General features: G+C 38.6%; 1 protein-coding gene and 1 pseudogene across 2 annotated transcripts in view; both read right to left on the reverse strand.

The window, feature by feature from the left end:
• Positions 1 to 24,183, reverse strand: part of LOC111152991 (golgi glycoprotein 1) — a 163,894-nt gene that overhangs the window by 65,739 nt on the left and 73,972 nt on the right. The gene's annotated exons all lie outside the window — the stretch shown is intronic.
• Positions 11,411 to 12,238, reverse strand: LOC111152992 (annotated as a pseudogene).

A 24,183-nucleotide genomic window follows, 5' to 3' on the forward strand; every position in this document is an offset into this window, starting at 1 on the left:
CAGCAAGGGTGTTATTGAAAATAGAGAGAGAAATAAAAAGCTTCTAGGACAAAGAGAAATTAAAAGAATTTGCAATTACCAAACCAGCCCTACAAAAAATACTGAAAGGGATCCTTTAAGCAAAGAAAGAGCATAAAGGTAACAAAGACCAGAAAAGAACAGACGATATACAGTAATAGTTACCTTACAGGCAATACAATAGCACTAAATTAATATCTTTCAATAGCTACCCTAAAAGTAAAGGGCTAAATACCCCAATCAAAAGACACAGGGTACAAGATTGGATAAAAACGCAAGACCCATCAATATGCTGTCTGCAAGAGACTCATTTTAGACCCAAAGATACCTCAAGATTTAAAGTGAGGGGGTGGAAAACCATTTATCATGCTAATGGCATCAAAAGAAAGATGGGGTGACAATCAATTAGATTTTAAACCAAAGACTATAATAAGAGATGAGGAAGGACACTGTATCATGCTTAAAGGTGCTATCCAACGAGAAGATCTAACAATTGTAAATATTTATGCCCCAACATGGAAGCAGCCAATTATATAAGCCGATTAATAACAAAATTGACAAACACATCAATAATAATACAGTAATAGTAGGGGACTTTAACACACCCCTCACTAAAACGGACAGATCATCGAAGCAAAAGATCAACAAGGAAATAAGTGTTTTAAATGACACACTAGACCAGATGGACTTCACAGATATATTCAGAACATTCCACCCCAAGGCTGCAGAACACACATTCTTCTCCAGTGCACATAGAACATTCTCCAGAACAGATCACATCCTGGGTCACAAATCAGGTCTCAACTGGTACCAAAAGACTGGGATTGTTCCCTACATATTTTTAGACCACAATGCTTTGAAACCGGTCAATCCCAAGAGGAGAGTTGGGAATAACTCAAATACATGGAGGCTAAAGAGGATCCTACTAAGGAATGAATGGGTCAACCATGAAATTAGAGAAGAATTTAAAAAATTCATGGAAATGAATGAAAATGAAAACACAACCATTCAAAAATCTTTGGGATGCAGCAAAGGCAGTCCTAAGAGGGAAGTATACAGCAATACAAGGCTTTCTGAAGAAACTAGAAAGGTCTCAAATACACAACCTAACCCTACACCTAAAGGAGCTGGAGAAAGAAGAAGAAAGCCTAAACCCGGCAGGGGAAGAAAATAATAAAGATCAGAGCAGAAATCAATGAAACAGAAACCAACAGAACAGGTTAACACATCAATGAAACTAGGAGCTGGTTCTCTGAAAGAATTAGTAAGATTGATAAACCACTGGACAGACCTATTAAAAAGAAAAAAGGACCCAAATAAATAAAATCACACATGAAAGAGGAGATCAAAACCAACACCAAAAAAATACAAACAACTATAAGAACATATTGTGAATAGCTATATGCTGACAAATTAGACAATCTGTTAGAAATGGATGCATTCCTAGAAACATAAAAACTACCAAAAGTGAAGCAGGAAGAAACAGAAAACCTGAACAGTAGATCCATAACCAGCAAGGAAGTTGAAGCAGTAATCAAAAATCTCCCAACAAACAAGAGCCCAGGGCCAGATGGCTTCCGAGGGGAATTCTACCAAACATTTAAAGAAGAATTAAAAACCTATTCTTCTGAAGCTGTGAAATGGAAGGAAAACTTCCAAACTCATTTTTTATGAGGCCAGCATTACCCCACCAAAAAGAATTACAGACCAATATCCCTGAGGAACACGGATGCAAAAATTCTCACCAAAATACTAGCCAATAGGATCCAACAGTACATAAAAAGGATTATTCACCACCGCCAAGTGGGATTTATTCAGGGCTGCAAGGTTGGTTCAACATTTGCAAATCAATCGTGATACACTACATTAATAAAAGAAAGGACAAGAAACATATGATATTCTCAATAGATGTGTGAAAAGCATATGACAAAGTACAGCATCCTTTCTTATTTAAAACTTTTCACAGCACAGGGATAGAGGGTACATATCTCAATATCATAAAAGCCATGCATGAAAAACCTACAGCGAATATCCTTCTCAATGGGAAAAAATTGAGAGTTCCCCTAAGGTCAGGAACACGGCAGGGATGTCCACTATCACCACTGCTGTTCAACAAAGTACTAGAAGTCCTAGCCTCAGCAATCAGACAACAAAAAGAAATTAAAGGCATCCAAATCAGCAAAGAAGTCAAACTCTCACTTGTTGCAGATGATAGGATACTTCATGTGGAAAACCCAAAAGACTCCATCCCAAAACTGCTAGGACTCATACAGAAATTCAGTAAAGTGGAAGGACACAAAATCAGTGCACAGAAATCAGTTCCATTTCTATACACCAACAATGAGCAAAAGAAAGAGAAATTAAGGAGTAGATCCCATTTCCAATTGCACCAAAAATCATAAGATACCTAAGAATAAACCTAACCAAAGAGATAAAGAATGTGTACTCAGAAAACTATAGAGTTCATGCATAAAAGAAACTGAGGAAGACACAAAGAGATGGAAAAACATTCCATGATCATGGATTGGAAGAATAAATACTGTTGAAATGTCTATGCTACCTAGATTGTAGAGTAATCTACATATTCAAAGCAATCCCTATCAAAATACCATCACCTTTGTTCAAAGAAATGGAACAAACAATCCTAAATTTGTATGGAATCAGAAAAGACCCTGAATAGCCAGAGCAATGTTGAAAGAGAAAACCAAAGAGGATGGCATCACAATTCCAGACTTCAAGCTCTATTACAAAGCTGTAATCAAGAAGGTATGGTACTAGCACAAACACAAATACAAAAATCAATGGAACAGAATAGAGAACTCAGAAATAGACTCTCAACTCTATAGTCAACTCATCTTCGACAAAGCAGGAAAAGAATAACCAATGGAAAAAAAAAAAGAGAGTTTCTTTAACAAATGATATCAGGAAAATTGGAGAGACACATGCAGAAGAATGAACTGGACCATTTCTTTACACCACCTACAAAAATAGCCTCAAAATGGACAAAAGACGGGGCACCTGGGTGGCTCAGTGGGTTTTAAGCCTCTGCCTTCGGCTCAGGTCATGATCTCAGGGTCCTGGGATCGAGACCCGCATCAGGCTCTCTGCTCAGCGGTGAGCCTGCTTCTCCCTCTCTCTGCCTGCCTCTCTGCCTACTTGTGATCTCTCTCTCTCTGTCAAATAAATAAATAAAATCTTAAAAAAAAAAAATGGACGAAAGACCTAAGAGTGAGACAGGAATTCATCAAAATTCTTGAGGAGAACACAGGCGGCAACCTCTTCAACCTCAGTTGCAGCAACTTCTTCCTGGACACATCACCAAAGGCAAGAGAAGCAAGGGCAAAATGAACAAGTAGGACTTCATCAAGATAAAAAGATTTTGCACAGCAAAGGAAACAGTCAACAATACCAAAAGATAACAAAAGAATGGGAGAAGATATTTGCAAATGACATACGAGATAAAGGGTAAGTAGCCAAAAATCTATAAAGAATTTGTCAAACTCAACACCCAAAGAACAAACAATCCAATCAAGGAATGGGCAGACAACATGAACAGACATTTCTGCAAAGAAGACGTCCAAATGGCCAACAGACACATGAAAAAGTGCTCAATATTAGTCAGCATCAGGGAAATACAAATCAAAACCACAGTGAGATACCATCTTACACCAGTCAGAATGGCTAAAATTAACAAGTTAGGAAATGACATGTTGGCAAGCATGCAGAGAAAGGGGAACCCTCCTACACTGCTGGTGGGAATGCAAGCTGGTGGAGCCACTCTGGAAAACAATATGGAGGTTCCTCAAAAAGTTGAAAATAGAGCTATGCTATGACCCAGCAAATGCACTACTGGGTATTTACCCCAGAGATACAAATGTGGTGATCCAAACGGGCATCTGCACCCCAATGTTTATAGCAGCAATGTCCACAATAGCCAAACTATGGAAAGAGCCCAGATGTCCATCAACAAATGGATAAAGAAGATACACACACACACAAGACACACACACACTCACACACACAAAGTGGAATAATACGTGGCCATCAAAAAATGAAATTTTGCTATTTGCAATGACATGGATAGAACTAGAGGGTATAATGCTAATGAAGTAACTCAAACAGAGAAAGACAGTTATTGTATGAGCTCACTGATATGAGGAATTTGAGAAACAAGACAGGGGGAAGGGAGGGAAAAATGAAACAAGGTGAAACCAGAGAGGGAGACAAAGCCTAAGACTCTTAATCTCAGGAAACAAACTGAGGGCTGCTGGAGAGGAGGGGGATGGGGAGCCTGGGTGGTGGATGGTGGACATTGGGGAGGGTATGTGTTGTGGTGAGGGATGTACTGTGTAAAACTGATGAATCACAGACTTGTACCCGTGAACCAAACAACACATTATATGTTTAAAAAGTACTAAAGAAACAGAACAATAGTGACATCAGGATCCTTACAAGACACTTCATAATTCTGAAAGCTAAAAAGAATCAGGCACAATACAGGTGTCCTTTTCTTTAAAGACAGATTATCTTAAAAAAAAACAAAAAAATCCCCCCCAAAAAACAAACAAAAAAAACCCCAGGCTTATTAAAGAAGGCAAAGAAGGTCCATCAATGATTTTAAAACTAATGTCAGGGTGCCTGGATGGTGCAGTTGGTTAAGCAACCGACTGCTGATTTTGGGTCAGGTGCTAATCTCAGTGTTTTGAGACCCAGCCCAACCCACAAGGCTCAGTGCTGAGCACAGAGTTTGCTTGAGATTCTCTCTCCTTCTCCCTCTGTCCCTCCTGCTCACGTTCTCTCTCTCAAATACTTACTAATCTCAAGTCACCACTAGGCAAAGCTAGGTGATAGGTACACAGGACATCAAGTAACTTCTTAGGAGTTTATAATCTTGCATGTATATAATTTAAAATAGAAAGTTTTTTTTTAAAACAGAAATTATATATATGTTCCCATGACTACATATACTCTGCAAAGCCAGGTTCTATGAATGAGAGAGCAAATGAAATTTCTATTCCGTAATTTAAAAAGTAGACTAGGTTATGTTTAATATTACATAACTTTGCAATACACATCTCCTTTAATGTTGCTTATACCTTTAAAAAAGATATAATTGTAAGAACAGACACATTTTCTTTCAGTTTCCATAGTTCAGTTTCCAACCTGTTCAAAGGAAGTGAATTCTGTGTACCTTGGGTGTGGAGCTTACTTAAGGGGAAAAAAAAAAGAGCATTCTGGAAAGAAATTCAGAGCACTGGAGCACTTTCAAAAGAAGGTATTTAAATAATATGCAAGTGTTGTCATGTTTACAATTTAGAGGACTTATATTAGTAAATTAATGACTGTTTTAGGGGTTTGCTTCCCTACAGTAGTAGTCTGGGTTATTTCCCATTTTTAGTCCTCTTTGATAGTGTCTGAAACTATAACCTTTGCCCTGTACCTCTACACAGCCACCGGCTGTTCAATGAGTATACACCCTGCTCCACAGTTAGGAGGCTAGGCTCCTGACTTGCTTTGGCCAATGAGATTTTACCTAGACCTAATAGAAGAGGTTTTAAACTTGCTTGGGCTGTTTAGCTTTTTACTCTCACACTCCTGCCATTCTCCAAGAGAAGAACAAGTCCAAGTAGCTCCTAGCCCAAGGAGAAGGAGAGACAGGTGGGGCCAACCTAAACCTAAGCTGGAGCCCAAAGCAGAGCCACCTCAACTGCCCTGCAGAGCCACAGGCAAGAAAAATAAGTATTTGTCATTATAAGCACTTGAAATGTTTGAAGAGTTTGTTATGAAGAAAAAAATGAGCAATATACCTATCAAGCAAATGAAATAAAAATTCTAAGACCTTTAAGCTGCAACTGGTAACAACTACCATCTCATTTAGTGGATTATGTTAGTTAAGTACAGAGTACTGCAGCCTTTTTTTTTTTTTTTAAAGATTTCATTTATTTGTTTGACACAGAGAGAGGTCACAAGTAGGCAGACAGAGATAGAGAGGGGAAGCAGGCTCCCTGCCAAGCAGAGAGCCCGATGCGGGCCTCGATCCCAGGACCCTGAGATCATGACCTGAGCTGAAGGCAGAGGTTTAACCTACTGAGCCACCCAGGCACCCAGTACTGCAGCCTTTTATGAAGGAATGACATGAGCCACGGAGACACAAATGAACTGTATATTTGGAACCTAGTATTTAGGTTTCTGTCTCTTTTGTCAACTTAATTTGTAATTGACAATAAATCGGTCTTCTAATTTTTTCATTTTAGATTTAATGTCTCTTTCCAGAAAGAGATGACAATGTAGGAATGCTATAAAAACAAGGTTATGATATTAAACCATTGAGACCCATAGAACTGAATAGCTATGAAGAATTTCTATGTGTAATTGCAAATAACTAATTTTAGAAATTTAAAATGGGAGGCGCCTGGGTGGCTCAGTGGGTTAAGCCTCTGCCTTCGGCTCAGGTCGTGATCTCACGGTTCTGGGATCAAGCCCCGCAACAGGCTCTCTGCTTGGCGGGGAGCCTACTTCCCCTTCTCTCTCTGCCTGCTCCTCTGCCTGCTTGTGATCTCTCTCTGTCCAATAAATAAATAAAAATCTTTAGAAAAAAAAAGAAATTTAAAAGGTCTTTAGAATCAAAGGACATGATAATGTTCAGAGGAACTGAACAGAGACCTATCTGCAAAATATAAAAGATAAAGTAGTATGCCTAAACAGTAGGAACATGAAATAATGCCACCACCAAGAAACTCCAGAGGAAGTATAAAGAGAAAATGCTATAGTTTAGCACTCAATCTGAAGGAGTGAAAACAGATGTGGGTGCTGACACAGGTTTGATTCTCAGACTGTGTCATTCCCGTGATGTCCCAATCAAATCACTTCATCAGAGTATATATCTACTTCTGCAGAACTATAAATGCAGATAGGCTTGATTATCTTTAATCTTTGAAGATGAATAGTATGGGGAATAAAACCCAGAATTACTAAGGTAGAACAAGGCTGAGGATTTTTTTTTTAAGTTTTGTTAAATATCCATGAAAGAATAATCTGAAATGATCCCAAGAAATGAATCAGCAAGTAAATACTGGGTAATCATGATGTACCTAAAATTGTGCAAGGCATTGTTGTAGGATACAGAAGAATGATATGACACTGTCTCTAACCTCAGGTAGTTTACAAACCAGTTGGAGAGAGAAGATGGTGAAGTCATGCAATTAAGCAAGAATAGGGACTTGAGATAGGCCTGAAGGATTAGACAAATGATTGATGCTGCAAATGCATGATTTCCAAAGAAGTTGCAGGTTAGATGATCCCTAGGGCTCAAGAAAAAAAATTAAAGAATCCCTTTTTTTAAAAGCTTATCTTTTAATTTATATTTTAATGCTTTTATAGTGTATATGTTAAAATAATTAGTATTTAAGATTTTATTTTTTTATTTGTCAGAGGGAGAGAGAGAGCACAAAAGGGGGGAGCAGTAGGCAGAGGGAGAAGCAGGCTCCCCACCAAGCAAGGAACCTGATGCAGTACTTGGTCCCAAGCCCCTGGGATCATGACTGGAGCCGAAGGCAGATGCTTAACCGACTGAGTCAAGAAGGCATCCCTAGTAAATTAATATTAATTAATATTTAAAAATAGCTATATAATATTAGGGGTATGTGTAATAATTTTTTTTAAATGATAAAGAAGAACATGATCAAGACAAAGAATTAAGAGCTGAAACCTTCCTGGTAACTAGTTGAGGAGTCCTCCCCTCACTCCCACGGCTTCAAATCAGAGGCAAAGAGCTGGTTCCCAGCCTGCGGAGCATCAAATCAGAAGCTGAGCTTTTGGTAGACCATTAGCTGCTCTCCATCACTTCGAAGGTAGACTCTGGACTTCAAAAACAAGTGTCTCTTACATCAAGTGTTTCCTCATACAAAGTAAGTACTTGGCAATGGAACTGGAAGGAGAAAAATTTATGAAAAGCCTCATAAATAAACAGCTTTCTGTTAATTTAATGACCAAACGTTGTAGAAGAAACTGCTGAAGTTGCATACATTAGTATCAATACAGAAACTATTAGGAATAAAGGGAAGAGAATGTGATACAACCGTACCCAACACAGCCGGACTGAACTAGAAAAGTTCAGATAATGCTGAAATGTGCGATGTGGCAGTAAGACTCTAAAAGAGATAAGCACTGAGTGCTTGGACACACCTGCCTAACTCCAATACGGAATGTCAAGGGTACAGGAAAAGGTAAAAGTTGTCACTTAACTGAACTAGGTGCTACCTTAATTTCTTACATGATGGACTGACTGCAAGATAAATGGTATTGTGTCCAATTTTACAGAGGAAGATACTGAAATTTGGAGAAACCAAGTAAGTGACCAAAGTATATTTCTAGGACACAACAAAACTGGAGTTGAAATAATGATAATAAATGGTGACTAATGCTCACTGTGATGCTTTCAGCTTGATACCTCCAAAAAGGGTCAGTAGGTCAAGTTGAGGACAATGATGGGGTAGGGGGTGTATCTTCAGGAGGTGCAAGAAAAAGAAAGGCAGACAGGATGAATAAACAGAACAAGTGCTCTAGAATGATCTAACAGCTACATGATGAATTTAGATGCAGGCAGCCCAGGGAAGAAGATGCTGGAGTTATTAGATCAACTACAAATCTGCATTAGCCCGACGATAACCACAGCAAGTTCTAAAAAACTTTTGCTTAGTTCACTTGACCTTTTTAAATCAATGACTTAAATGTTTTGGGTAGGGACGCCTGTGTGGCTCAGTTGGTTAAGAACCTGCCTTCAGCTCTGGTCATGATCCAGGGTCCTAGGATCAAGCCATGCATCAGACTCCCTGGTCAGAGGGGAATCTGCTTCTCCCTTTCCCCTCTTCCCACTTGTGCTCTCTCTCAAATAAGTAAGTAAATAAATATTTTTTCTTAGATTGAGAATGTTTTGGGTATTACTGTACTTTAATCTTGTTGGGTAAGCAAAAGATGAAATAGTTAACTTTAAGGCTTAAAACCAGTATTCCTTCCTCTAAGCTCTGTAATTAAAAAAAAAAATTTTTAAGTGTAAAAAAAGTACTTTATTTGATCTATTTGACAGAGAGAGAGAGAGAGAGGAGAGCAAGTGCACAAGCAGGGGGAGAGGAAGCCCAACACAGGGTTTGATCCCCTGAGTCACGGGCAGATGCTTAACTGACTGAGCCACCCAGGCACCCCTCAAAATGGGTTTTAACTAAAAGACACAATGGTAGAAAAAGGACAAAAGACTCATGGAAATATTCAGCTACAGAAGCTGTGTGACTTTTGCTGTGTCACGTCACTTCACCAGACCCCTGAGGACAGAACAGGGATTTCTTCAACTAGGATCTTGAACTGACTTCAGGAGTAAAATTGTCTTGAAAGTGTATACAAACTTTTGTGTGTAAGTATATTTTTCTGAGAATTCACAGCTGTCATCATAATCTCAGAAAGATCCATAAGACACCCAAAAATTAAGAAACAGTGATCTAAGATCGTTGAGATTCTCTGCAGCTTCAGGAGTCTGTAAGATCCAAGATATGGAATACAGAAATAGGGGTATTTATTGATTTCCAGGTCTTTTAATGTAGGTAATTTGCATATTATGATTATGGTTTCCTAGTGCTTCATCTCAATCATTCTCTCCTGGTCAAAGCACAACAAACAGGTTTCAGAATAAACGACAGAAAAGCTTGAGTCTGAATGTTCTCAATTACATCAACTATCACATCCACTTAAGAGGATGGTTTTTACAGAAAGTACAAGTCTGAACTATGATTTCCCCAAGGTGAACAGGCTGAGTTAATGAGTCTGGCAGGAGAAATTAAAGGATTCACAAAACTAACTTGGAAATTGTCCCAGTTTTTGAAAAAGAAATGCTTGGGAGTTGGACTGTGTCTAAAATTGGGAACATTCTACAGTTTGATCGACTGAAGTTGAACTACCCACAAGATCACACCTGGCACTAAATTAAGTGACAGCAGATTCTGTTTATTAATCAACTGGGAGAAAACAAACTAAAAAGGTCAACAGTATCTATGCTTTTATAGCCTTGCAAAAATCTGAAGGCTGGGCAACAATATGATGTCTCCTGGTAATCAGAAACATTCTCCGGCAGTAGTAGTAAGGAGAATCTTCTTTGGGGAGTTTAGTGTAAATTGAATCTTAACCCTCAGTCATATTCATAGCCTCTTAATGCATTATTCTGGCTCAATGAGAATTTTCTCACTTGTATCCAGGGAATGCTGCTAAGTATTGTTTTTCCAAAAGGACAGTGATCAACATGGGCTTTGTGCCCATGAATGCTCCAAGAATGCTCTGCCTGATTTACTAAAGATCTGTGCTTTTGTGTGATTCTTAAACATTCAACCATCTTTTCAAAAAGGATTTCTAGTAAAGGTCCAGTGGGAGATTTTTAGAAAAGGGTATGAGACACAGATATAGATGTTGGCTCTCACGTAAATTAACTAGTGTGGTAGATAAAACATGAATCTATATGTAATCATCACAAAAAGAGCGAAGCTTGGGGTGGAGGGCAGGCCTGATACTTTAAGAATGAAAAAAGCCCCCCCCCCGCCCCTCCACCATTATAAGTTGGATGACAGAAAGGAAGCCAGAGGGGGGGGGTCTATTGGGTAAGGTACATCTGAGTAGAGCCTTAAAAGGAGGTTGTGATTTGGTGATGTGATGCTGTGCGTATGCTGAGGCAGATGGGTCTGTGCAAGGCAGAAGAATGCTAGCGGGCGGGAGGAATCGGAAAGCCACATTCAGTACATAGGGAAGAGATCTGAATGAGAAAGTGAGAATCCCTACAGTGACCATTCTTAGGCTTATATATTTGATGTTTCTTTATATACAGTGGGATAACTACAAATTTTAATTAAATCTCAATGCTGATCCAATAATGGTTTTCCATAATCCAAATTAGTATGTTATGCTAAACACAGTACAGAGAGTGGTGATTTAACTTACTGTTATTTACCTGTGTGCTTCCCCAGTAAGTGAGTGGGGTAATAGCTGGTAAATACTGTATTGTTACTACCACTTATTTTTTAAAAATCTTTAAACATTTTTGTTTTGAAGAAGGAATAAGAACAGTTACTTTAGAAACTGGAGACACTCAAGCGCTTATCTATTCACAGAGTTTCTACACAGCTGAAGAAGCTTACATCAAATAGACAAAAAATACTACAGAAATCCATATACAGAAAGATGTAGAAAAATCCATCTCCAGAAAGCAGATCATACAGATGCAAAGACCTTGCTGGATGTAGGAGAATCAGTGGGCTGAGGCATAAAGGTAGGAGGCAGGCCATGCAGTCCCGAAAAAGTTCTTTGGCTCCCTGATCTAAAGGTCTGCCTCCAGTATGGGTTCGGAGAAAGATCCTGATCATCTGAACCGGCTGTCAAGCAAAGTCCCCCTCATTTTCACTTTCTTGGCTTCCAGTACAGCCAGCTCTCACAGCTGTCTTTTACTCAGGACTTTACGCTTCAGCTGTTTTTCAGTCATTTCGGCACTGGGTGCATGAGTCAACAACTTCCCTAGCCTTAATCTCTTCCTCTACATCAACAGAGATGCAGTGATAAAGCTGAACTTGCCCATGTCTTTAGTCCATTTGGTTATCCTCGCTTTTTAAAAAAATGTATTTATTTGACAGAGAGGGAGAGAGAGCACAAGCAGGAGGAACAGCAGAGGGAGAGGGAGAAGCAGACTTGCTGTTGAGCAGATATTCTAATGTGGAGCTCAACCCTGGTACCTGACCTGAGCTGGTACCAGGATAATGACGTGAGCTGAAGGGAGACGCTTAACCAGCTAAGCCACCCGGGGGGGGCCCTCATCATCACTTTCTTAGGAGGCTTTTGTTTCCGAGTATAAATACTGATTTTCCAAAACCCCAACCAAACTTGACAATGTGCTCCATCCACAATGAAGGTCACAGGAGCATTCCTCCTGGGACGGGCAGAGAAGAGTGTAGTTTTGCTCAACGCCTGCAGGACTCTGAAGATACAGTCTCATCCTGTGTGTTACAAAATTTATGGGCATGTTTGGCGGTGTCAGTCACACGGAACCAATCTCAGGGACCTCATGGGCAATCTGACAGTCCAGCACCGGGATTATCTGGCTGCACAAACAATGGTAGATACGGAAGGGTTCCCTGACATCATTCTGGTCCCAGATGTCAGTATAGACTTCTGACTGGGACATTACTTTAGGCATAGTCAGAGAAGCGAGCCCAAAATCTCAACATCAACAATAATGTATACTTGTTACTTCTATAAGGACATGTTGAGCTTTAAAAGGGGTAAAAGATAGATTAAAAACCCCAGAGAAGGGGGTGCCTGGGTGGCTCAGGTGGATGTCTGACTCTTGATTTCGGCTCAGGTTATTATCTCAGGGTCATGAGATCAAAACCTGGTGTTGTCAGGCTCCAAGCTCAGTGGGGAGTCTCCTTGAGAATCTCTCTCTCCCTCTGTCCCCATCCACCCCTTCACCCCCAACTCACATACACACTCTCTCTTAAATAAATAAATAAATAAATAAAATCAATCTTTAAAAAAAAAAAAAAAAAAAAAAGACCCCTGCAGACAAATTAGGGCCTTGGTTAGTCTCACTTACATGCAGAGCAGTAAGGGTGCTAGGTTGAGGCTAAGACCGGTCTGCACCTTTAAAATGAAAAATACCTTCAAATGCCCTTTAATTCTAATAAAGTAAAAGGACACACACACGCTACAGTGGGAATTAACACACAGTTCTACTTTGTTTCAGATAGCATACTTGACCCATACAAACCAATACTCGTAGAGATTTTCAGCTTTGTCAAGTACTAATCCACTCATATTCAGTGAGGTTCTACCCCTATCCCGAAAATATGAAAACACATAGCAATCTGGCTAATTACTGAAGTCAATGGCTGGCAAAAGACAAACAACAAATTGCGCAACTCTTCACTCAGTGATGGAATGATCTATATCCATGAAATTGCCATGCCCCCAAATTTACTTTGAAATGTTAAATTAACATATAATTTTAAGACGACTTTGGAATTAGTTAAACTGACTGAACAGAAACACTCAAAATGAATATAATTTATCATCTTCTCTGCCCAGAGCAGAAACGGCAAATACCAAATAAGAATACAGTGATCTAGCTATTGAACAAAACCTGCATAATCACATTATGGCATAATCACACAAGACTATGGTTTTATAAATCTTAAAATTTATTTATTTTAAAAATGTAATTACAGGGGCGCCTGAGTGGCTCAGTGGGTTAAGCCTCTGCCTTCGGCTCAGGTCATGATCTCAGGGTCCTGAGATCAAGCCCCACATCAGGCTCTCTGCTTGGCAGGGAGCCTGCTTCCCCCTCTCTCTCTGCCTGCTGCTCTGCCTACTTGTGATCTCTCTCTCTGTCAAATGAATAAATAAAATTAAAAAAAATGTAATTACAGGGATGCCTGGTGGCTCAGTCGGTTAAGCCGCTGCCTTCAGCTCAGGTTATGATCCCAGGGTCCTGGGATCGAGTCCAGCACTGGGCTCCTTGCTTAGTGGGGAGCCTGCTTCTCTCTCTGCCTCTGCCTGCCACTCTGCCTGCTTGTGCTCTCTCTCTCTCTCTCTGACAAATAAATAAATAAAACCTTTAAAAAAATAAATAATAAATAAAATAAAAATGTAATTACAAAAACATGTAATTTCTCTATCATAAGAAATACTGTGAACTCTTTCCTCATTTTCCCTGTTTTACTATTATAAATTAAAAATAGAGATACCTATAAGCCATAGGAGACAAGTCATCCTCAAAAGAATGTTTGGAGATACTTCTTCTCACATAAGAGCTCAACCTTTTCATCAACTTCCTATTGGGTACTGCCCATTTCAAGAAATGTAGGGATTGTTTTATGATGACAAGCATTTAAAAATACAATTATGGCCTTATAAAGATTCTGCCTCATTTCCCCATTTTGTTTTTTTTTTTTAAGATTTTATTTATTTATTTGAGAGAGAGACAGTGAGAGAGAGCATGAGCGAGGAGAAGGTCAGAGAGAGAAGCAGACTCCCCGCGTAGCGGGGAGCCCGATGCGGGACTCGATCTCAGGACTCCAGGATCATGACCTAAGCCGAAGGCAGTTGTCCAACCAACTGAGCCACCCAGGCGTCCCTCATTTCCCCATTTTGAATGAGCTTCTTGAGAACTAAGCCTTCCTCATGAGAGCCTAGAATCACCAGAGAGGGAAAAGTTACCTCTCATTACTCATTTTTTTTTTCCTTCTCCCTAGGAGATGATTTAGAAATCTCGAATCTAGTTTAGTGCTGGCGGGAACATTTTTGCCTAATTGATGGGTGAAAGAAACAAGAGTCAGGCATTCTTACTGAATGCTTGACTAGATTCCCATCTAGCCTCAAGGGAAAGAATCTTCAACAGGTCAGTCAATCAGCATGGCTCCCAGCCCTGGCAGGCATGTAGCTGTGATAGGATAAAAGGCCTTGTTTTCCATTGCCCAGTTTCCTGGATAAAGTTAGTTTAGAGCCTTTGTTACCAGAGTGACACCAAGACCATTATCACTCAGTCTAAAGCAGCTTGCTTTAATAAACTATTTTGTAGAAAATTCATCACAAAGGCCAAACTTCCTCTGAACCGTGAAGCTGTAAAACACTACTACCATACTGCTACTATAAAAATATAGTATCAAAATTCTTCTACAATAGCTACTCATAGTACTTTTCATACTTCCTAAAAGCAGACACAGTGTAATAGATCCCCTTATACCATTGTGTTTCAGACCCAACACGGTAGTAAGAACTCTGGACTAGGAGCCACAAGACTTGAGTTATGATTCCACTTGCACTGCATATTCATTTTGTACCACCCTTGATCAAGTCACATAATTCTTTAAGCTCTAAATTTCATGTCTGTAAACATACATAAATCCTGTTTTACCTACCTCACTGAGCTGTTTTAAGTAGAATGAGGACTTTGAAAATTAGAGGGCCTTGCAAATATAAGATAGTATGGCCTTTCATTCTCTGTAAATAATCCAATCATAAGCATCAAAAATAACAGTAATGCTTTCTAGTAGGCCATAATTCATGCAAAGAATATGAATTTAAAATACATGACATAAATACTTAATTGTATATGTACATACTATCCCTGAAGAATACATAAAAAATGTATTTTCACTACATACCCTTTTGTACCTTTTGAATTTTGTGCCAAATGGAAAAAAAAAAAAAGTCAAAGATAATTCCAGTTTAAGCTTAAACAGAGACATTTATGAAAATATTTGGAATACATCTTCATGGCTGAAGCAACAGAAGGAGTTTGACAATACACTCATCACAGTCCTTGTTTTTCTATTTTCCTTCTCTTCCACTGTCTATTTCAAAGGGATCGTGGGGGTAGGGGGGCAGAGTATGGGAAATCCACTCTCTGGGACATGTCAAGTAGCAATCTGGCCCTCTCAAGAGTCCTAGACTGGTAGTTCTGTTCTAAGAAAAGCACATTAACCATTTTATGGTTTAGTTTTCCCAGTATGGTCAACTTTAATGTGGGAGTTTTAGAGTGAGAGGTGCAAACAAAATTCTTTGAAAGACATGGTATGATTAAGAAACAGAGTATCAAAAAAAAAAAAAAAAGAAAAAAAGAAACAGAGTATCAATTTTGTTATGGCACCCTTTATATTCTTTATTTGCTATCTCAGTTAATTTGGAATAGCTAAATACAGGTCCAAATTTGTCATAGCAATAGCTACTACAGCCAAATGCAAGGCGGTAAACTAAAATAGAAAATTGCCAGGCATCTGACAATATTATTAAAGTTAACACCCAGTAAATCTGGAATGATTCTGTCAATGTAGCTCAGTACCTCCAATCCGACTATGTTACTTCTATAAGTTTGAAAACATAAAACCAAAAAATGCATATAAAATTGCCAGATGCAAAAAAAGTCCCAAATGAAATATAATTTCTCATGCACTATACCCAAGTATCTAAAAATATCACATTTCTTCCATTCTGACCAGAGGTTAGTGCACTGTTTACTTTAACTTGTCTAAAGAGAAGCACACAGCGCTGAGCTGCCAGAACGCACAGAACCCTTTCCGTATAACCCAGAGCAGATGACTAGCGCTTCTGAAAGAGAAGAGCTGTGATTCAGGGACTGGACTTTCATCTGAGTAAGAGAGCCACTGCATAACTCTGAAGGATGTGCAAGTTTTGAAGCAGAAGCCGGCACAAAGACAGAAATGAGGTTAGGTGAGAGAGATAAAGACCATTCGAATCCTGGGAAATGCTATGCTGAAATGGGGGAAGAACAAAATCTCATACCTCAGTGGACATGAAAAGTGTCAGAGCAGCAGATATTTTTACACAGATAGTCTCTCCTTGAAAGAGAGTCACGTCAAGAAACTGAATAGGCAAAAGTAATCACTACGGAACAATATAGCAGTTATGGAGAAAGATAAATATAACAGACAAATGTAAAAAAGAAAACCTGAATACAGTTAAAGATAATGACAGATACAGCTATTAGAACCTATAGAAACTCCTATAAGTGGTCCTGACCAAAAGCTATAAAGGGTATTATGTCCTAAAACTCACAAAATCGTCAGAAGGTCAAGGAATGAACATTATTTAAAGAGACTTTATCCAAGACATTTTCAAATTTGTGGGACTTCTTCCATACGCCTCACAACTGTCTGAGGCACTGCAAAATGAACACCACCTATGTAGTCCAAAATCACGTCCCCATGCACTCCTGTGCCATTCTACCTTTCCACTTAAGTTAAAAATGGGGAATTTAGGCGCCTGGGTGGCTCAGTGGGTTAAGCCTCTGCCTTCAGTTCAGGTCATGATCTCAGGGTCCTGGGATCGAGCCCCACATCAGGCTCTCTGCTCAGCAGGGAGTCTGCTTCCCCACCTCTCTGCCTACTTGTGATCTCTTTCTGTGTGTCAAATAAATACAATCTTTAAAAAAATAAAAATAAATAAAAATAAAAATGGGGAATTTGTGGGTACCTGGGTGCCTCAGTCAGTTAAGCCTTTGGCTTAGGTAATGATTCCAGGGTCCTGGGATTGAGCCCCACATCGGGCTCTCTCCTCTGCAGACAGCAGGCTTCTCCCTCTGCCTCACTCTCATGAATAAATAAAATCTTTTAAATAAATAAATAAATAAATAAATAAATAAAATAAAATAAACCCCCTTCTTTAAAAAAAATGGGGAAGTCTTTTGCACAACGTCATATAATCATCTGCTGGATGAATGGAATAAGGTTCCATATGAATGCTATTAAGTACAGAAAAAAAATCAAATCTGTGTGAAAACTGAACTGGGAAAACTTAGCATATCTGAGCATTGTTTTGAGATTTAAAAACACAGCTATAAAACAAATATAATCCTTCAAATATAAAAAACAAAACCAGTACCCCAACACAAAAATCCAAACTCAAAAGAAAACTCCACCTTTTCCTTTATTTTCCTGTAACTCCAATTCTAAAACCCCAAATCTAAAACCTGTCATGTCACACCTAGGAAACACTTAATGACTATTTTCAGGAGCTAGTCTGTAGCCAAACTGTCTTATGAAAAAGATGGTGTGTGTTTAATACCTGTGTCTCATACATATAAGTAAATCTTCTGATTCCCTATCACATCTAATCCTCTATCTACTTGGTAATGTCTCCACTTAATATTCTTCTATCTGGCATGTAACTTCTTTTGACTGACAACAAAACTACACATTAAAATTTAGCAGACCTACAGGAATATTCTGGTCAAGAACTCATCATTGGGTAGTTCCTAATTACTGGTGCTGATGTGTGAGCTACAAAAGCCTGTTGGTTACCACCAGCAAACTGGACGAGTACGCATTAGCATGGCAAAGTGATGCTGAGTCAGGGTCCATCCTGGTCCTCTGGTCCCCTTCTTCCTCCAAAAAAAATGAGACTGGTAACTTCTCTCCAGAAAGAGAAAATGTGGGCATCGGGGCTGAACTATACATTTTAAAGTGGTAAATTTTGTAAATTTTATGCTATATTATGAGTATTTATCATAAAATACCAATGCAAGAAAGAAATGGGCCTCAACGTGAGATCTGAACCCTCAACTACTCAACAGGAATTCTGGATGGTTTCCTTCTAGCCTCAATCCTCTTAAAACACACTTTATAAGTGGAGCAGAGAGTTGGGGAACTCTTATATGCTAGGGTTCACAGCTTGAAATAGGAACTAGACAATCAAAGAAATCATGAAATTAAGTAATTTGGCTGACAGACCCATAAATAAATCTACAGGCTCTGTGGACTATGGATGAAATTTGTTCTTGTTTTAATTTGGGCACTAGGCTCCTGGCTTAGAAATAAACTGCAAACTCTGATCATAATCTCTCTCTTAAATGATGGATCAGATGATCCAACAAACAAATGATCATCCCACAGCAAAAACAAGAAAAGCTGATACATGTGGTGGATGAAATGACGACTACTACCAGAAACTGGATATGCAACCATGATTCTTTAACACAGTGGTCTACATCCAGATTGATCTTGTCCCTAGGTGATTATGTTCCACTCTCCAGTCTGGGCTGAAGAAGGACCACAAGAAGGCACTGATAACTAAGACCAACTCTGTCGACATGACTTAAGACTAAAGACCGCCTGTGCTCAACATGACATGCTTGCTATTTCAGGGAATCTCTGCCCAAAAAAGAAAGACTATAAATCAGTTAATAACTTCACTATTTGATTCAGGGAATTCCTAGGAGATCAACGTATCAGAGTCAAGAGTCTTCTAGTCTGAGCAAATAACTTCCTTAGTGAATATGTTTATGTGTCAAGAATTGCTTTGGGACACATGGGTGGCTCAGTTGGGCTCAGTTCATGTTCCCAGGGTCCTAGGATCAAGTTCCACATTAGGCTCCTTGCTCAGTGGGGAGTCTGCTTCTCCCTCTGCTTCTGCTTGCTTGCTCTCTGACAAATAAAATCTTCAAAAAATTAAAAAAAATAAGAATCGCTTTAAGACCTTTACATTCAAGTGTCTACCAATCCCAAATTATTATATCACAGATCTGTCAATGACAATCAGTTCTCTTCTTTAGAAGGCCATCTGAAACCATTTGATCTCAGACCTCAAGGCCACTAAAATATCCCAATTTTGACTTCTTCCCGTCAAGGTGGTGTTCTCCTTTCTGTATTAAATTCTAATAAATTCAGCTTTGCTTTATTAACAGATTGTCTGGTGAAATTTAGGAGAGTTTATCAGGGTCTATGCCATTTGGTTCTTTAAGGTACAGCTCAAGGAAGGAAATCTACGGCTAAACTGGGAAAAAACTCAATTGATACATTTAAAAAACTGAATCTTCGGCGAGGGGTACCAACATCATTAATGTGCATAATGTAATCTAATAAAATCTTTGAAAATTTCCCACATTTTTTCTTTCTTAGAAATATCAACCTACAGTTGAGAGAACAAGGTACTACTAAGTATATGGCAATAATCACCACTATGTCAAACTATAAATGCTGAAATGCTTAATCGAACACTTACTTTGGGAAATATTGATGGATTAACATAAACATTAATAAAGATGCAATATTTTACAAGAATTACCCATAATCTCCAGATCATATCTTTGCCTTTTTAAAGTCATAATTTTCTATTATAAAATGATTTGATTTTGAAACCAAAGTGCAAAAAACAAAAGACCAGGAAGATCCTTTTAATGGTACTCCAACTGAGCTAATGATTACTATATGGCCTAAATAAGTCACAACTCCCAATGCTTCCATTGGAATAGGTGGAAAACTAAATAAAAAGCAAGACATTTTAACTCTAACTGGTTGCATACCTAATATGATTTCATAAAAACAATACTACCTTTCTGAAGAAGGGGAAATACTGTCATACAAAAGGAGAAGTGAAAGTAAAGAAAGGGAGTAATAGTTCACTGGGAGAAGTGAAAGGAGGTAAGTGGAACCACTGCAGATCCTTCGAGAATCACTGTTTTAAAACACTTCATAAAGTGCGTCGACGGTTCAAATATGTATTACTTCTCAAGTAAAGAACATTCACCTCCAGTAATTGAAAAAAAGGACACTTCCAACTATTTCTAAGCACTCATTATTATATAGTCTATAGTACTGGTTCTGCAGCATAGACTCTGGAAAGAACTGGGATCAGATTTAGGTTCTTCAAGATACTAGCTGGACTGATTTGACTCTTGTAAGCCTAAATTTCCTATCTATAAATGAGGATGAGTATTTATCATATATGTAGGTAAAAGTAAGGCAAAACATATAAAGCACCTATGAGTGCTCACTGTAAGCATATAATAAATATTATCTATAATAATATTGTTATAGTATACTTCTAGAAGAATGTTAACTTTGTACTGCCTTAACTCCAAAATAAATCAATCCCAAAAATAAGGGAAAAAATAAATAAAAAGAGGTTTTCTTTTTAAACCTCAACTTAAAAGTTTGTAGTTATATAGATTCTTAGCTACAGGAAGGCAACTTCAGTTTAAATAGTTGAATTACATTAGGATAAACTGGAATAAAGGCATAAATTTTTTAAAAAATATTTTATTTATTTGACAGAAATCACAAGTAACCAGAGAGGCAGGCGGAGAGAGAGGGGGAAACAGGCTCCTCACTGAGCAGAGAACCTGATGCGGGGCTCAATCCCAGGACCCTGAGATCACGACCTGAGCCGAAGGTAGAGGCTTAACCCACTGAGCCACCCAGGTCCCCCAAGGCATAAATTAATTTAGGAAATTATGGTAGAAAAATCTTATCCCAATGGAAAGAACAGTCTTTAAATGGCTTCATCAAGTTTACTTAGCACAAATAAGTGTGTGTAGAATTTCTGCCTGCCCCTCACCCTAATCTCTCAATCTAATATCCATATACATATCCAGGCGTGGTATCTATTTTGAACTTCATTTAGGTTGTTTCTAAGTAAACATCAGAGGATTAAATAGTTTTGGTTTTGTTCACTCACGTTTTAAGTCTCCAAGAACCTTTATATTTAAATCCAACTGTTCAGATGCAGTTATCTTTAAATATGCAAACAAACCAAGGCTATTAGTCACCTAATAACACTTTTCTCAATCACTTGGGAAATGTTTTTAGCCCACCACAGGCAGTCAATGCACTTTCCTCATCACATCAAACTCAAATTGATTCATTCTGTGAAAATAAATGTTACTTGTGACCAACTGGCCAACTTAATAATAAGCAAGATCATGACTGACAATTCAATCTAAATGTTCTGCATTCATCTTGGTTTGTTATCTCAAATCACTTAACAGCCGCCTGTAAACAGGTAGTATAATGCAGTGCAAAATGGTGCCTGCGTGGCTCGGTTGGTTAAGCTTCTGCCTTGGGCTCAGGTTATGATCCCAGGGTCCTGGGACTGAGTCCTTCACTGGGCTCCCTGTTCAGTGGGGAGTCTACTTCTTCATCTCCCTCTGCCGCTTCCCCCTGCTTGTGTTCATGTGCTCACTTGTGCTCTCTCTCAAATAAAATCTTAAGGAAGGAAGGAAAAGAAGGAAGGAAGGAAGGAAGGAAGGAAGGAAGGAAGGAAGGCAGGCAGGCAGGCGTGCAAAAGAGGTCCGGGACTATACTACCATAATTCTTCTGAATACACTCAGATCTTCAACACTATCTTTTAACATTTTGATCATCACAATTATTATTCTTCAGGAGAATATTGGGAAATGTAATGTTTAAAATATAGGGCTTTGACTAAAGGTCTTTGAATCTTTAGTCTACATCAGAAACAGAGAAGATAAGGACTAGAGGAAAGTTTGCTCTGTCGAAGATAATATATTAAATTCCAACATCTGATACAAATGAAATACCTCATAGATCACAGAAAGAGTACAGAATAAATAATTTAAGTGAGCCACAAAAAGCTTTGGAAAAGTTCATTCTTCAACAGAAATCTTACTAAACAACCCCACATCACAGAACTTGACTGGGCAAATGCTCTCTACATTAGGCAGAACATACCCAATTCATATACCTATTCAGAAGCAAGAGATGATACCTAATGACAGAAAACATATTTTTGTTTCAATTTCAAAAGGGAAAAAGAGATGGGGCGGAGTGGATAATAGAAAGTCAATTTGGGATTCTTCTCTCGCTCTCAAAATCTTGCTTCTGGGGCCAAGGAATTTTTTTTTAAAGCCATTTACCTATATTCTCTATGTTCCTTATTTTTACCACATTATGCAAGGGGAAAAAACTTCAAGCATTTAAATGAGACTTGCCTTTCCGTAACATGTACTAAATAAAATCCACAAAATGAAACACTCCACAACTCATTTAAAATATCCACTTCAGTTGTAAATAGTATGGTACACTTGTGTATGTCTACTGTGAGTCATTTGTGTGGTTAAGAATCTTACAATGGGGACGCCTGGGTGGCTCAGTTGGTTAAGCAGCTGCCTTTGGCTCAGGTCATGATCCCAGCATCCTGGGATCGAGTCCCACATCGGGCTCCTTGTTCTGTGGGGAGCCTGCTTCTCACTCTGCCTCTGTCTGCCACTCTGTCTGCCGGTGCTCGCTCTCTCTCTCGCTCTCTCTCTGACAAATAAATAAAAATAAAATCTCTAAAAAAAAAAAAAAAAAAAAAAAAAGAAAAATACAATGTGGGGCACCTGCGTGGCTCAGTGGGTTAAAGCCTCTGCCTTCGGCTCAGGTCATGATCCCGGGGTCCTGGGATCGAGCTCCACATCTGGCTCTCTGCCCAGCAGGCAGCCTGCTTCCTCCTCTCTCTCTCTGCCTGCCTTTCTGCCTGCTTGTAATCTCTGTCAAATAAATAAATAAAAATAAAATATTAAAAAAAAAGAACCTTACAATGCTATGATGCTGATAGCTAATTATGGCATTAAGGTAAGAAATTCAGATGCATATACACAAACCAACCTAGGTGATCCACGACAGATTTTAAAATAAAAATAAAATTTAGGACATACTAAGATATCTTAGAATATTTTATCTCATTAAGTAACTTATTAAAAACCTTTAGCTAGAACTTCAATTTCTAAACTTTATCTCAAAATTAACAAATACACAAGGAGGGGCACCTGGCTGGCTCAGCCAGTGAGGTGTGTGACTTGGTCTCGGGGTTGTATGAGCCCTAAGCTGGATGTCGAGATTGCTTAAAATAAAATCTTAAAAAAAAAAAAACTTAGCCAATGCTCATTTTAAAATATAAATACAGAGTAATTTTGGCCTCAGAGCAAGTTAATGAGTTTCGGAAAAGTGAATACATTAATACCTTCTTTCCAAAAGGTTTGTCACTGAATAAATGATCTCACTATCCATGACTTATAAAAATAATTTATTCAACCGGTTACTAAAATTGCCCCTGCTTCTAGACAAAGAAACAGTGTATAGAAATGGGAAGCTGACTTCCCTGGTTTAAGGCAGTCTCTGGGACCACCTGGGTGGCTCAGTTGGTTTAGTGTCCAACTCCTGATTTTGCCTCAGGTCATGACCTCAGGATCGTGAGCTTGAGCCCCATATCGGGCTCTATGCTGAGTGTGGAGACCACTTAAGATTCTCTGTCCCTCTCCCTCTGCCCCCCTCCCCACAACCCCGGCTTGCACAGACCCTCTTGAAAAATATATACATACATACATACATACATACTAGTCTCCTATTAGTTCACTTTAGGGCCATTAAAAACTCCCAAGTTTTTCTGGTTTTATTTTGTTCCTCTGCTCTCTTGGGGTAGTGCCTTAATTAAAAATAAACACAAGAAAATTCCTAAGTTACCTTTTCAAACTTTTCCCTGTTTCACCAATACCTTAATAAATATAATTATACATCCTAAGTCTCAGAAACACAAAAACAGAAAAAATAAACAGCAGATTCTTTTTCCAGAGATGACTAATCACCCTTGCCTTAGAATTTAAGATTAGTTTAATTTAGGATTAACTATTAACTAATTTAAGATAAACTATTTAAGATTAAATAGTTTACATCATTAATTGCCCCCAAAATAGATCAGACAAAAGTATCTTGCTTCAATGTATTGCCTTAAGGCTACAGATTCCATATATGACAAAACTCAATTTTTTTTTCATATTCAGTTTTCTTTTTGTATAGTGAGGAAATCAAAAGACCGGGTAAGACTATGAAATTGTTGGGGCACCTG

Source organism: Enhydra lutris, unplaced genomic scaffold, assembly GCF_002288905.1.
Source record: "Enhydra lutris kenyoni isolate GAN:26980312 unplaced genomic scaffold, ASM228890v2 scaffoldscaffold30, whole genome shotgun sequence".
In the NCBI taxonomy this organism is placed as follows: Eukaryota; Metazoa; Chordata; class Mammalia; order Carnivora; family Mustelidae; genus Enhydra; species Enhydra lutris.